The following is a 16,811-nucleotide window of genomic DNA, read 5'->3' on the forward strand; positions in this document are numbered from 1 at the left end:
AAAATTTTTGTCATAGAATTGCTAATATTTTTTTTTTGATCAACGAATAATTCACAAGTTTTAAGAATAAACATTATTTATTGAACATACATGGTTGGGCCATTTTGTTACCATTCCACTCCTTATCAACTCACCCACCTCCTAATCCCCAGTGTTATTGTTACCAAACTTTCAATAAGCAATTAAGGATCATGAGAGATGGTGTTATAAAGAACATTCAGTTGCATCGCATAAGCGGACGCGTGCGGGCTTCTAAAAGCTTTCCGTCGCTTAAGTGATTGACTCAATAGATACAGACTCATTCATAATCTATCATCATCATATCATTCACTATCATAATCGTCCATAAACTGTGTCACAAAGTGCAGGAGTGTACGAATCTGGTGACCCAAACCAACTATACCGCCCGAGTGACAGTTGAAACCAGACCACGGAGCCATCAAACATCATCACAAAGGTCACTGTCTGGTTTTCTGTTCCATCGCCCCCACCCTTAGATCCGGCCTCCTCATCTTCCACAAAATAATTACAGTCGACTTAAAAAACTCAACCAATACATTATGAAAATACCATGAGAAATATATTATAACCACTACATATTTAATTTAAAATCTGGTCATGGTAAATACTTTTAATAAACCTACGTATTTAAATGAATTAAAAAATATTAGGTTTATACAAATTGCAATTTTATTTAGTTCACTGTGGAGTTGCCATTTAAATATTACTATGTTCTTACCGTATTTATACATCATTTTCCTTTTTAAATGGTAGGGTTTAAATTTTACTTACAGGGGTCATATCCAATACACTATTGTATTCCCAAAATACTCCAGTATTGTAATCTCCTTTGCAAGTGTAGGGCGGTGAGTCTGGATTGTCTATAAGAAATATGTGAATAATTTAATAATTATGATAATTTCTGGCGATAGATGCTCACCAATTTACAGTAAAAACAAAACAATGATTCGGTTGGACGATGAAGTGCGTGCGTTTGGGGTACCTATAGAAAGTTTGAGTCCCAAAACTTTACTAGATTTTTGCGTATTAATTAAAAGCACATTGCTTCAAAATTAATAATATTTATTGAAAAAAATCATAAAAACGCTTTGTGACGATATCCATTTTTTCCACCTTCCTCCACTGGAAATTCAGCAATTTTATAATCACACGTAACGATGAGACTTCCCCGTCGAAATTTATATAAATTATTAATAATTGTTTATACAATATTGCCAGTGTAGGTAAATACTTTTTTCTATATATAGATTTTTTTTTAGAATTATTAATAACCATGTCCTTGCTTTTTCGTACAAGGTTGTTGTTAGTAATTTTGAACAATCACAAACATCCAGGCTTTGAGAAAAACACATAAATGTTTTTGTCATGACCGGAAATCGAACCCAGAACTCTCGGGTGGGAGGCCAGCGCCTTACCCACTGCACCACGAGAGCCACCTCTATTTATATAGAATGTAGATCTTTCTTCTAACAGTCAAAACAATTGAATGGAAGGGGAGAATCGGCTCCAAAGAAGGCAAAGAAAGTTCCATCTGCAGGCAAAGTCATGGCGTCAGTTTTTTGGGATACGCGTGGAGTAATTTTCATTGATTATCTTGAAAAAGGAAAATCAATCAACAGCGTGTATTATGCAAACTTATTGCAGCGTTTGAGTGATGAAATCAAGAAAATCAACCGCATTCTTTGGCGAAAAAGAAAGTTTCGTTTCATCAGGACAATTCATCAGTTCACACATCGGTTATCGCGATGGCAAAAACAAATAAGTTAAAGTTAGAATTGCTTCCTCACGCACCCTATTCGCCAGATTTAGTCCCCTCGGATTATTTTCTGTTTCCAAACTTGAAAAAATGGCTCGGTGGTAAAAGATTTGCCAACAATCAAGTGTATTTTTCGTTAGGTCGTGTACTTCTGTGACTACCCTCGTATATATATCATTGTATATATTATAAAATTGCAGAAATATCTTCTTCATTTATTACCCTTGTATCCGTCCGAGAAACGCCGGAAATTTCAGAATATATAAATATGTTTTCTTTTTGCTATGGGTTGCGGTCCGCAAAATATTTTTCAGTGGTCCGCAGGTCCAAAAAGATTGATAAACACTGCATCAGATAATGTGTGTTTTGCGAATACCAACAAAGTCACATCGACACATTCGACGTGCAGCAGTCGGGACGAGTTTAGATGTGCAAGATGGCTAAGTTGGCAACGCTGTTTCGGCCTCGTTTTTGTGGATCGGGCGAAAACTACCTGCTCACTCATAATCATAATGGTTGTTATTTTAGTTATGGCGGGTATTAAAATTATTTGTCCCAAAATCGCTTTATTACAGTATCACTGATTAAGGAGATATATCAATTTTATATTGATTAATCATAATACACTTACCTTTATTCATTTTAGAAATATTTGGCCAATCCTCGCAGTTTTGAAGGTTTCGTTCATATAAAATGATGAACTCATCATGAGTAGTTGAAGTTGGTGGACTTGAATGGATCAGGAATGAATTATTTTTATATATTCTCTTATATTTCGCTGATGGAAAATATGGTTCTATAACCTTGAAATTTTTGTCAAGTTGATCGAATTTGTTTTGTCCATCGTATTCAGGAAATTGCAATAAATATGCTTTAGTATCCGATGGATAGAGATTTGGAAGAAGTAAAATTTTATTTGATTGATATTCATGGAAATTATCGGTACTAACCATATTACACCAATAATATTCATTAAAAATTCCATTGAGAATGTATTTTGATAACTTATCTCCATAAGCATCAAATCTTGTATAATTATTTATTATTGGTATATCTGTTGGATAAAAAGTTTTTGAATCTGTAAAACACCTTATCAAAACTTCTTCATGATCAAAGTCTCCTTTAACTTCTAATATCAGAGGACCGTCTGAAATGAAAATTAACGAAATTTAGCATGCATATCGGGGTTGAAAAGTTTCTAATTATGGATTCTCAATGACTGCTCATACATAGTATGTCTTTATTATTTAAATAATAAAATATGGTAAGCAGTGGTGTTCCGAACTATACTATCCACAGAACCGACAGACTCACTAAAGGTGGCGGAACAGCCATCATCGTAAAATCACATATCGAGCACTGTTCAACACACTCTCAGCCACCCGCGCGCGTCACACGTCCGGCTATAGAATCTACCTCGATATTAGTAACCACTAAGAATTACGGCTTAGTTAAATTCACAGCTATCTACTGTCCGCCGAAACAGAAACCCACCAGGTCAGATTTTGATAATCTATTGGACACAAATAATACTCCCACAGTCATAGCCGGAGACTTCAACGCCAAGCACTCCGCTTGGAACAACCGTAAGTCAACAGCTCGTGGAGTAGTACTATACGATTTCATTCAAACTAGCCAATCAGTGATAGTCGCACCTCTGTCGCCCACTAACTTCCCAAACAGAGGCATGCCTAGTATTCTCGATTTCGCCATCACCCGTAATACCAACTACATCCCCATCATTCGTACGGTAGATGAACTCAACTCCGATCATAAACCGGTCCTAATGTTCCTCGGGGATGCATTGGACCCATTAGTTACGTCACCAGACTCCCAAAGATATAAAGTATCCTGGGAGGACTTTGCCATTCATCTGGAAGAACACCACACGATTCCATTAGATCTCTCCTCAACACCTAAGATAGATTCCGCAATAGGGGAACTGACAGCCTCTATAAACGAAGCGGTCAAGTCCGCTTCAACTTTGATCAGTCAGACTGATACCCACAGAATGGATATGCCAAAATCCACCAGACTTAAAATCACGGCGAGAAACCGCGCTAGGAAAATCTCCCAAATCTTGGGGGACCAGCCCTCCTTCCTCAAGTTTAAGAAACTAAGGAAGGAGGTTCGTAAACTAAACGCCACACACGCTAGTGAGACCTGGAACTCCAAACTCACAGAGTTACTAAAGGGCAGTGACCCCTTCTGGAAACTCTCTAAAGCCTTGAGGATAAAAAAATGTCCTATCACTCCTCTGAAAGCCCATAATAAAATGGTTTTCACGACAGAGGAGAAACTCGAGGTATTTGCGGACAGCCTCCAAAATCAATTTAGACCCAACGAAATAGACACGTCTAAAAGGTCCACCAGACGACACCTAAAATCAATTGAAGATAGGGCCAGCGCTATTATACATGATAGAATAGATCCTCCACCACTTCCGATCACCCCAATCTCCACTCAGGAAGTTGAATACTTAATCTCACGACTTAAAAATCGTTCAGCGCCAGGCAATGACGGAGTGAGCAACCTCTCCCACAAGAATTTACCAAAGAAAGGCATCCTTGCCTTAACAGGGATCTTCAATGCCTGTCTAGAGCTGCAATACTTTCCAGATGTCTGGAAACTTGCTGACATCATCCTCCTGCTAAAACCAGGCAAGGATCACACACTCCCCGAAAGTCACCGGCCAATCAGTCTCCTCCCTACGATGAGCAAACTCTTAGAAAGACTAATAAATGCCAGACTTCAAATCATTATCCATGAGAAGAAACTCATACCAGACGTTCAGCACGGGTTCAGAGCCGGTCACGCCACGAACCATCAACTGTTGCGCGTAACAGAATACATAACAGACGGTTTCAATCACCATAAATATACAGTTGGCTTGTTCTTAGATATTGCTAAAGCCTTCGATAAAGTTTGGATCGAAGGACTTATAGTTAAACTCTCAGAGGCCGAAATCGAACAGCCAATCATTAAAATCCTACACTCATTCATCACCGACACACACTTCGCAGTCAAACTGTTCGGAGAAAGATCTTCAATCAGACCCGCAAGCGCCGGAGTCCCTCAAGGTTCCGTACTCGCTCCGTCTCTGTATAACCTTTATACAAGAGACATTCCTATCCCATCAGATACCCCATTAGCTTCGTGCATAACAGCACAATATGCAGACGATACAGCGATCCTCTCCAGATCGATGAATCAAGACAGAGCTACAGAACTAGTCCAAAGGTCGGCCGACCAGGTTTCCGCCTGGTGCGACAAATGGCGCATAAAAATAAACGCAGACAAGAGTAACGCCATTTGCTTCAGGCGCAACTTTAGGAGACCACCTTCTAAACGTAAGCGCAAATTTCCACACCTGGTAATGCACAAGACTAAAATCCCTTGGACCAATAAGGTCAAATATCTTGGTCTAACGTTAGACACCGCACTCAACTTTTCGAAACACATTAGCGATAAGAGACGCCAAGCCGACATAGTCTTAGCTAAGCTCAAACCCATGATAGGACATAGGAGTAAGCTTGCCTATCGCAGCAAGTTGCTATTATACACAGCTATCGTTCGCCCCATTATGACCTACGCGTGCCCCGTCTGGGCATTTGCCGGCCTAAAATTTATCAACAGACTATAAATCGTACAGAACAAAACTCTCAGAGCAATCACTAATGCTCCCTGGTTCGTCAGGAACACCACACTCCACAGCGATCTTAACTTGGAAACCCTCCAAACCCACATCCTCAAGCTCACGAAGCAATTCTACAGCTCCATCAACAACCATCCTAACACGACAATTAATGACCTACTACAATATGACATACACGCTCACTACCAATTTGACCGGCCAAGGAGGGTACTCCTACTAATTCCCCCCTCCCCTAAATAACACACCGTATTCTTTTCTTCTTGTATTTTTCTCTTATGATTACAGATCCCTTGCCACTCAGCCAAGGCCGATCACCACCTAAGACGACCTGATGACCTATTAACTTTTTTCTCCCTACAGATTAAAACCACAGCGGAGGGGTTTTTGGCCGGTTGTGGGCTTGCTCACCTCCGGAGTTTTTCCCCCCTCTGCGGCTCCAATTTTGATGAGCAAACGGGCTAAGACCCGAAGTAACACACGATAAAGATGCGATTATGGATGCCGATCTTGCTTTTTGGCCTTCTCTCAGTCTTCCTGCGAGCACCCGTCTGGTGCGGAAGAAGATGACCCCGGCTCTGGATTCGGATTGGACGAACGCCAGACCCCACGGACTGAACGCTGGACTCCGCAGAACCGGACAGAAGCAAGATGTGGGGTGGGGAGATGATGGAGGCCTGTGATGGCGGTGGTTCTTGTTGTTGTTTGTTCAGGAGAAACACTTTTTTTAAATATACTCACTAGAGATTCCCTCACCCAGATCCCAAACCTGGTCTCGGTCGGTCGCGAAACCGCCGAGACCGGGTCCTCTCACTCACAATCATGCTTCACTCCAGATAGGCACTTCATATAAAGGGGATAGGCGCTAAAAACCGTCTAGGTGGCCCAAAATATATAAGCACATATCCTAAGTAAGTAAGTAAGCAGTGGTGGCCGGTGGTCTTCAGAATAGCATTTTCTGGTAGTGCGCAATGGTTTACCTTCTATACCCAGCATTGGAGCATAGGGCAAGCACAAGTTCACGCCACTTCCCTCGGTTCAACGCCAACTCTTGCGCCTCCCGCCATGTCAGACCTGCAGCATGTAGGTCGCTTTTGTAGCACCGCTGCAGGGCCGGCCATGGCAACGGAACCCTTGAGGCTGTGCCATAAGGGTACGCAGTGTTACACTCTTTGGCGGCATCAGGAACACTTTTCCTAGCCACGTAAAGGTCGTAAAGCGTCTCTCCATGATTACCTTAATCACCGAAGACTGCCATGTCAATAAGCTAAGATATTATCTTAGTGTAAAATGACTGAAATATTGAACTTCTCAGAAGGTAAATTAATTGTCTTTGTTTATTTATTATATTTCTTAAAAAGAGTTTTTAAACAGTTCAAATGATTTAATATCAATAAAGAAAAATAAATGTCACGGTTTACGACTTTACGCTCTGAGCGAACAATCTTTCAGCCGAATAAATAACCGCTGATGTGTTTTTTTGTTTATTGAATGTATTTGAGTGGTTTAGAAATAAATTCGGTAGTTTGTATTTTCGTAAAAGTTTGGCGATTCATTAAATCTTAAATGTGAAATTGTTAAAAATTAACTCGCCAACATTGTTATAAAAAAGAAACTGGCGTTTTTGTTTCTAGAGTCCTAATTTCGTGCGCCGATCTAAAAGTGTGTAAAAAATTCTACACAAAACGGCATTACAGGAACATTCGACCACGGTTTACGTAGTATATAATGACCTCATTGTAATCCTGTGCAAACTGAAAATCTGTTTGGATCGTAATCGCTTTGCGCACGAACGGAGTATTGTTCATAGTTCGCGAAGTGAGTGGTACACGTATGAATAACAATGAAAAGTTGAGCGATGTCTTCAAAGATGCAGGCGGTGCGTAGCACTTGCATGGTATTAGAGGAGCCGCCGCTGATGGTAAGTATACTTTATATTTTATGCCGTCTAAAAATTATATTCTATCTTTTTTTCAAATGAAGGGCATTTGATTATGACGGATAGTAATGATGGTAACTATTAAAAAATGGGAATCTGTATGTAAAAAAAATACGTGTGGAACACTCGTACCTCAAGGCAACTTAGTTAGGTAATGCATATTTTAACGGAAAGTTCCTCATGGAGTAATATTGTGTCAATTTATTTGTTTGTGTTATTCTGTTTTTCCCACGTTTTAATCATTAATGGAATAATAATTTAATAAAAAACGCTTACCATTGGAGGGAAAAACGAATTCTTTATCAAAAGAAAGATGCATCTTCACATTAGGAATTTTTGGAGAATATTCATATATGAAACTTTGAAACCTATGATCCCCTTTCAACACTTTAAAAGAGGTCCCGTTGAAACTTATACTGGACGATATGTCATTTATTTCACTCCATTTCAATTTTGGTACCTAAGAAAAGAAATGAAACACATTTCTATGAATCAGTCATCAAAAAAAAAATACCTAAGGTAAAGGTACGTTACATAAAATTTCTTTAAAATATGATTAATTATCGTTTAAATATTGTCATCATCGACAAAAGTCGATCCACTGTTGGATGAAGATCTTACGAAACCAGAAATCAAAACAAATGATATTAAATACTATCGACCTTCGAGGGTACTTGATGGAATTTGAATTCTAATGGATTTAAGTTTTGTACTATTCCATTTGAATCAGTTTTTGCGAAACGGGTTCCGGCTTTCGACATGTTCAGGCGCTATGTGCACTCACCAAAAGGTAAACACGCATTGACAACGAACACAGTTAATTCTAACTTATATACTTATAGAACAGATTAATACAATAATGTAGGTCAAAACTTTATCACAAACAAATTATGAATAGTTGAAGTGTTTGTAAAAAACTCTAAGTAATCACTAATAATAAACTCAATAAGCGTATATATCATCAAAACAAAATAATAGATAGTTAGTAATTATAAAAAATATAAAAACTACAATCACAAGAGTTGTGAAATCGTCCATTCTTGGAACAAAGGTAACGCTGGGAATTTAATGGAGTTAATCAATGAGATATATCTATGATTTTAGTTTTTAAAAAGTTATAAGTTAAACCATTAATGTATGTATGCTGCGTAAACCTCAACCAACATCAATAATTGATTATCAGTAGTTTACTAACCTTACTATAATTTCCATATGGGATCAACTTCCAACGAACTCCATCCTTGTCAACGTCGATGCCAACTGGATACTCAGTTAGTGATACCCCGTCATTGAAATAACTAGAGTAAATATATCCTTGCTGAAGAAGATACCCGGAATCATTTCTGCAGATTTCGGCAGCTTCTGATAAAGTGTATCCAGGATGGGCTCTTGCGTTTCCAAACGTCATATATTTTTGACATGATATCAATGGAGATGTGAATAGAAAAGATTCCGGCGGACAAATTTTAGACTGCCCTTTACTTGGGAATGACTGAGAAATAACACACACACTATAATAGCTCTTATCACATCCAACAGCATGGTTACTTTTCCTGTTGTATCAGTAACAGCACACATTTCAGACCCATTCGTGTGGTCTTTCTCCTCGACTGTGCTGACTCCTTTAAAATAGTCATCTAATCGATTAATTTTCTGTGTTGGTATAAATGGTCCACCTTCATAAGCTCTCGATATGTCAATCCAATAAAATTGAGAATGGTAAATAAATGTCACATTGTATCCATGAATTTTAAGCATTTTGTTATGTATCTCAAATGGTAAAACGTTTAAATGGCAACCATTGATTGCATCTAAATATGTCCATGGACCTTGTTCTTGAAGACACAAGTGAATATTTTCTTTATGGTATGATGAAAAACCACTGGGGCAATCGTATGTATTATTTTTACTCTCACACGAGTTATATAAAATATGCAGTACTGCCAGTATTAGAATTCTAGTCGATCCTATTTCGAAACCCATCATGAAAATACTTTATAGATGCATTTACCAATTCCTTTATTCAAACGGTATTTCGTTTTGTCGGTTTTGAGCACTGGCTTTCGTCTGCAAAATAAAATTTATAAAATAATTAAGCCTTGGTGGGTATTGCCTTTCAGCAACAAACTATGTCATAGTCTTAATATTTTTTTTGTGCGAACGAAATTTTATTTAATAACTTCCAGTTATCTACAGTTGATAAAGTGTACTGAAAAATAGTTAAAGTGTTTTTTGACAGGTTCCAATATTATACATTAAATGTGTAATATTATTAAAAGATTATAAATGTCTCATGCAAACTAAAGGGTTGCCATCATGCATCGGTGAATAAATAGTAGAAATTTTTGGTATTTATTACACAGCATAGTATTAAAAAATATATAATATATAAATAATGAAATAGATGCAGGTTCTAGTCCCGATCAGTATAAAAATTAATTAAAAAATTCTAATTAGTTAGTTATTAAGCTGTTTTAAATTGTATGGATACATTCTTAAGTCCTGTGTATTCGATAAATAAATAGTTTAAGAGATCCAGAAGCTGTTTGGGAAACAAAGCAAAGAAACTTATTAGTAATTGTTTTATCGTTGGTCACTATTATCCATTCAATGTTGTCTTCCCGTTGAAAATAAATTATAAATACAACTAACAACAAAAGGGTAATTAATAACCAATATTGTTATTCAAAGAAACGGGTAACTAATGTATAATATTAAGATATATTATGTTCGTTACTTTGAACTTCAGATCATTTTATATTATTTTGAATATACATAATTTTGAAAACACTTCTGAGAAAATATATAGCCAATAATTTTTTTTTTAAATACGACACCCAGCAGGAATCGACCCTGCGTCTCTCGGGATTCGCGTTCACGCACATTGACCACAATGCTATAGGTATCCTATCTAATTGCGTCTAATTATTTAACTAATGGCTCTTACAATACTATCTGAAGCGCTTTCCAAAATGAGTTACTATTAGCAATCGGCTTATGAGTTTTAAATCAAAGTAGGTAATAATTATCTTAATTACTAACCGACACTACTCCAAGATTTTTTGTTGTAACTTACTTGAACTTACTAATAATTTAATTAACTATTTTTTTTTATTCAACGAATATTATTCACAAGACTTAGGAATGTTACATTCTTTTTATTGAACATACCGATGTCCCAGTATTGAATGGTAACAAGTCAAAAATTTGACATTTCGCGATATTGGTACCAAAATATTCGTTTTGTACATAAAAAAAAATTGAAAAAAAAAATTGGATACCTTGAGACCCAAAAAATCCATATGAAATTTTACAAAATTTCAAACAAAACCAGTTTTGTACGGACCCATTTCGAATTGTGTCAATTTAAAACATGGCGATTGATCTTACGTTTCAATTTTGTCGTTCCCGAGTACAAAATTAAAACCTCCAACAGTACCAGCGCATCTATTCTATACACAAGACTGCTATTGGCCGCTGTCGGCCGCTATCGAGGGTGGTTTTTCATATTATCGTATTAAAATAGGTACTATAATTATTCTTACAATAAGTTCTGTGTTTTAACAACATTTCTCTTGGGTGTGCTAAATTTTCGAGCGAGATGGTCAGTTTTAACTGTTTAAACGGCTAACTTATTGTAACAATTATAATGTCTCAATACAAACATATGATAAACTACCATCAATAACCACCGATAATGGCCGATGTCAGTCTTGTGTATATATTAGATGTGCAGGTCGCTTAATTGTGCATATTATTTTAAGTTTGGAAATGTTCGAAAAAGAATAATATGTAAAATATTTTTTATGAAAACATTGAACATATATAAGTAGAAAAACCATTTTAACAGTTTGTAATAAGTTGAATAGTAAGGGCTTTATTAAAAAAATTGAAAGGCGTGGTCACAGTAAGTGCGAAAAACGAGTAAGTTCTGATATCGAAGATGGGATTCGCACTAATATTCGCTTTTTTCCATTCATAGACTCCCACTACTGCTGGACACAGTCCAGTAAAAAATATTATTTTAATATAAGTCTAAATATAGCAACAATGTGGCGTTTATATAAAACAAAATGTACCCAAGAAGCTATGCCAATGGCAAATCACCACCTTTGTGAAACAATTTTTAATACATAACTCAATATTAGTTTTTTCATTACGAAAAAGGGCGAATATTTGCTCTGCAAGATAATACGAGTATGCGGGGCTCGATATGAGTTACTATTGTGGGAGTCGTCGCGGTGTCATAGGTCATGGCATTGAGGATGATGATGAAGAAGTCGAAGATGGATGCAGGAGCAAGTTTTATTTGCAGCATAATCATCGGTACAATAGTATATTATTATAGTAGTTTATGTTACAATACTTATTCTATGTTTCGAAGTCCGAATCTCGGAAAAATAAAATGTTGCGCAGAGCGATACACAGACTGAGATAGTAACAAACCAAGTACTTAGATTCGAGTGACCTGTCCGATTAATTTTTATTCACTATTTATTACTATCAAAATAATATTCTTTTTATTGAATATTGTCAGCTATTTATTATCTGGCGTTTGCATCACTGACTAAGTAGAAAGCGGATATGCGGAATTTATTATTGCGGTCATAACGAGTACTATGGAAAATAGATATATTTCATGTCGCCGATTAATAATATGCTGACAGCAGCTATAGATATATAAAAATGCAACCCCAGAACAAAAGTGTTAAAAAAAATATAGTATAAATCTCATATACATGAGAAAAACGAAAAATAGCTCAAACTCTTCATAGAAACCACTAAGGCTGCGCGCACACGGCAAAGCGAAGTTTCGGATTCATCCGCCAAACGTCGTTTACGGGTCGAATGCGTTTTGTTTGCGTTTCGTTTACGGCGATATATCGACGATGCTGTCCAAACATCTGGACAGAGAAAACACAGTTTTCAAGGAGATTCATAAACGCCTTTTTTTGAAACTGCACCCTGCTGCGAGAGTATTTATCTCTCATTACAGTGGTGTACAAGGGTAAATAAATCAATATAAAATCAGTACATAATATTGCATTATACCTACATTTATTTTCCCACTATTGCTTCTTTTGGAGCTGGACTGTTTTATATCGATAGCGTTTCAAAAATTACCTATTATTGTGCCTATTATGTATCATCATAAACTTTGTCTGATCACTACTATCGACCGAGGGTACTTGATGGAGTTTGAATTTAAATTCTAATTGATTTAAGTTTTGTACTATTATTATTTATTAATACAATAAAAAAAAATAATTATAAGTTAATACACGAAGAAAGGGTAAAAACCTTATTACCTAGATACCCACTAAGTAAAGGATGAAGTATAAAAACATAATATTGTGAATAATTTGAATACTTGCATTGTTTCTAAAAACTTGTTGTAAATACTATTAATACATTCGGTAGGTAAGCAGTTTTACAAAATAAAATAAAAAGTTTTGACACAGCACAGCTATGAGAAGAAGTATTTCATCAGAAGAAAGGCTCGCCATAACTAGAAGGTAAACTAAACTAAACTAAAAAATATACATATACCTATACAAGTACATAGGCACATACCTATCAATAGTAGTAGGTAGGTATTCATTATTCTCACTACAATATATTATTATTGGTACCCGTTTACATTTTAGTGTGTATATATATAGATCATCTAGATGAACAGATTTTAAGGGAGATATTTCAAATGTTTATTTATAATTTATTTTTTACATGACAAAACAGAACATGACAAAACAAAACAATAACAATACAGAACATGATAAAACAGAACAGCCAGGTTTTTTCCGGGTGTTCTGTTTTGTCACATATTATAAATAAACATTTGAAATATCTCCCTTAAAATCTGTTCATCTAGATGATCTATATATATATACACTAAAATGTAAACGGGTACCAATAATAATAAATTGTAGTGAGAATAATGAATACCTACCTACTACTATTGATAGGTATGTGCCTATGTACTTGTATAGGTATATGTATATTTTTTAGTTTAGTTTAGTTTACCTTCTAGTTATGGCGAGCCTTTCTTCTGATGAAATACTTCTTCTCATAGCTGTGCTGTGTCAAAACTTTTTTATTTTATTTTGTAAAACTGCTTACCTACCGAATGTATTAATAGTATTTACAACAAGTTTTTAGAAACAATGCAAGTATTCAAATTATTCACAATATTATGTTTTTATACTTCATCCTTTACTTAGTGGGTATCTAGGTAATAAGGTTTTTACCCTTTCTTCGTGTATTAACTTATAATTATTTTTTTTTATTGTATTAATAAATAATAATAGTACAAAACTTAAATCAATTAGAATTTAAATTCAAACTCCATCAAGTACCCTCGGTCGATAGTATTGATCAGACAAAGTTTATGATGATACATAATAGGCACAATAATAGGTAATTTTTGAAACGCTATCGATATAAAACAGTCCAGCTCCAAAAGAAGCAATAGTGGGAAAATAAATGTAGGTATAATGCAATATTATGTACTGATTTTATATTGATTTATTTACCCTTGTACACCACTGTAATGAGAGATAAATACTCTCGCAGCAGGGTGCAGTTTCAAAAAAAGGCGTTTATGAATCTCCTTGAAAACTGTGTTTTCTCTGTCCAGATGTTTGGACAGCATCGTCGATATATCGCCGTAAACGAAACGCAAACAAAACGCATTCGACCCGTAAACGACGTTTGGCGGATGAATCCGAAACTTCGCTTTGCCGTCTGCGCGCAGCCTAACAGAAATATTTGTATCTTTGATTTGCAATCCGTGATCAACGTTCCTTCTGCGGGTCTATTCTATACAAAAGGCTACTTTCATACGCTAAAACCGCTAACTAGGGTATGTTTGTATTGAATTATTAACACGTATTGTAACAATTATAATAAGTGGGTAATAATTGTTGCAAAAAGTGCTATACTTTAACAGCATGCCCCTTGGCTGTAGCATAAGCGATAGAGAGAGAGAGCGATAGAGATACAATTTTGATTGATTAAACGGCTAACTGATTGATACAATTATAACATTTCAATAAAAAAATGTATGTAATAAATACTTACACATTATCACGATATCACGTTAGCGTGCCTTTTGTATAGAATAGACCCGGAGTCATTAGTGCATTATTTTACAAACGCAGGTTCTCACGCCACAATTTTACAATTTTCTATGTAGGTAACAAATTGGGATATCCGTATTATACTTGGCATGAAGGTATCGCTAATAGGGGAGGGACAACAAAATTGGGAGCTGCATTTTTAATTATTTAAAAAATGCTACATCTTCGGAAGTATCGTTTTATTCGGATATCAAAAGCGCTGGGCAAAATAAAAACAAATTTATTACTTTGCTATATTTATACTGTTTACACTTTTACAGAAAGAAATAATGCTTAGCTTCCTCATAGTTGGTCATTCACAAAATTAAGGTGAGGCTATGCATGCATTGATTGGGCGTGAAGAGAAAAAGGCACCTTAAGGTGGCAACTATTTACGTACTGTACCAACTGGTTCCCATTATCAGTGTTACTAAGAAAACCGAAATTCCATATGAAGTTAAGGAAATATGGAGTACCGAAAATTTTATTGATATTAAATTACTGCAGAACGATTTAAGAAAACTTACACCCACGATAGCCGCGTGGCTTAAGCGCCGGTCTATAGTGTCGAGGGTCCCAGGTTCAAATCCTGGGTCTGGCAAGTACACATAGTGTTTTTCAATTTGTGTATGAGTCAGAGTATGGACCTAATAGGTTGAGCAAGTGGCTGACATCCATTTCTCGTAAAAATAAAATCTATTAATACAAACCTCCACTCTGTGGGGGCCCATATGATCCTTTTACGATCGGACATGGTCGAAAGGAAAAAAAAGGATATAGGAAAAAACTTTACCATTAATACCGATGAAGAAAAAGTGTTGCAGAATAACATGTAGAATAACATGCAGAATAACATGTAAGATTTTCCTGAGGTATTTTTTTTCATAAAAATAGTTTTTTTGAATAAAACTTTAAGAAAATGAATGTTCGATTCAAAGTCAGAAGGCGAAGAAGCGTACCAGAAATAAAGAAGGCTTTCATTACACCACCAAAATTTATAATTTGAAAAAAAAAATAATGTTACTTAGTAGTTCTTCCGTTATAGTATAGTATGCGATACTAGTATTGGAACACTACATGATTCTGATGATGATACTGATAGTAATATAATTGTAATACTTTTACTATCTTTTCGAGAATTTTATAATAGTTCTTGAATCTTAAAATTTATAATAAATATATTTTTTTATTTTATATTTTTCATTTACACTACTTTTCTCCACTCTCTGTCATACTTAAAGTAGGTAATAATTTAATATCAATAAGTTTTTTTGAATAGATATAACTCTTGAAGTATTTACAATATTGTAACTCTAACCAGTTTTAAACAGCAATAATTTATAAAATGGTCTAAAATTACTATTGTTTATATAAAATGATATTTTTTTTGCAATTGATTTAAGTATAAGGGTTTAATATAATGAGAAAATTTAATTTAATTACAGTAATATTAATATTTGACATTTTTAAATGATATTCAAATATTAAAACATGATTATCCCAAAACAACGTTTTTGAGTTGTTACTGTTCAATACTGGGCCATCGAACATAATTTTGAAAACACTGAGTGTCGTATTTTGTCAAAAAAGAGTTTTCAAAATTATGTATGTTCAATAAAAAGAATATTACATTCTTAAATCTTGTGAATTATTCGTTGAATAATAAAAAATAGTAAATTATTTTGAATGGTGAAAATAAACATAATAGACTACGATTTATAAGATTTTAATTCTTTTATCATGTGTCATTTTGATATAATCGCTCATGAAAGGTATTGATATTTTCAGAATACATTTTGTAAGTATTATGCTAAAGAATAAATAAAATAATAATATACAGACAACATTAATATTATTAACATAAGGTAATTAAAAATCAATCAATTACAAACAAATAGCAACACTTACATAATAATAATATGTCCATTTCAAATTTGAATCTTATGTTGGTTAGACAAAATCGAGATAGTGATTTTGTGTTTTTACTAATAAAATACACACATCATTTATTACAAGCTTTGTACACTCTTGTTACCGACAATCTTATCTGTGGCTGTCTCTACAGTAAAATTATCAATAATTTATTAACCACCGTTATTATTATATTATCCTCTCAGGAAAATTTTAATCTAATAACTCGTGAATCATTTCCTATAAATTTTAAATGAAAGCATTTTAATCGCATATTTACTAACTATCATGTTTAAAAATATTTAGATAACTAAACGTTGCATTCGTATCATTAAAAATGATGGTTTAAAAAAAATCAGTACACTTTGACGACGTAGAAGTTTTTTTATGTGTAGTGAAATTAACATTTCGAAA

At 34.9% G+C, this 16,811-nt stretch overlaps 1 long non-coding RNA gene across 1 annotated transcript; it reads right to left on the reverse strand.

The window, feature by feature from the left end:
* Positions 1-570: 570 nt before the first annotated feature.
* On the reverse strand, positions 571-16,550 carry LOC147073710 (uncharacterized). Its single transcript, XR_015070345.1, has 5 exons — positions 16,395-16,550; positions 8,564-9,435; positions 7,645-7,828; positions 2,409-2,924; positions 571-881 (listed from the first exon to the last, which is right to left on the reverse strand). It is a non-coding gene; the product is annotated as an uncharacterized LOC147073710 (long non-coding RNA).
* Positions 16,551-16,811: the final 261 nt, after the last annotated feature.

The sequence above is a fragment of the Rhyacophila brunnea genome, unplaced genomic scaffold, assembly GCF_057557595.1.
Source record: "Rhyacophila brunnea isolate RB1 unplaced genomic scaffold, BYU_Rbru_1.0 scaffold_17, whole genome shotgun sequence".
Lineage (NCBI taxonomy): Eukaryota > Metazoa > Arthropoda > Insecta > Trichoptera > Rhyacophilidae > Rhyacophila > Rhyacophila brunnea.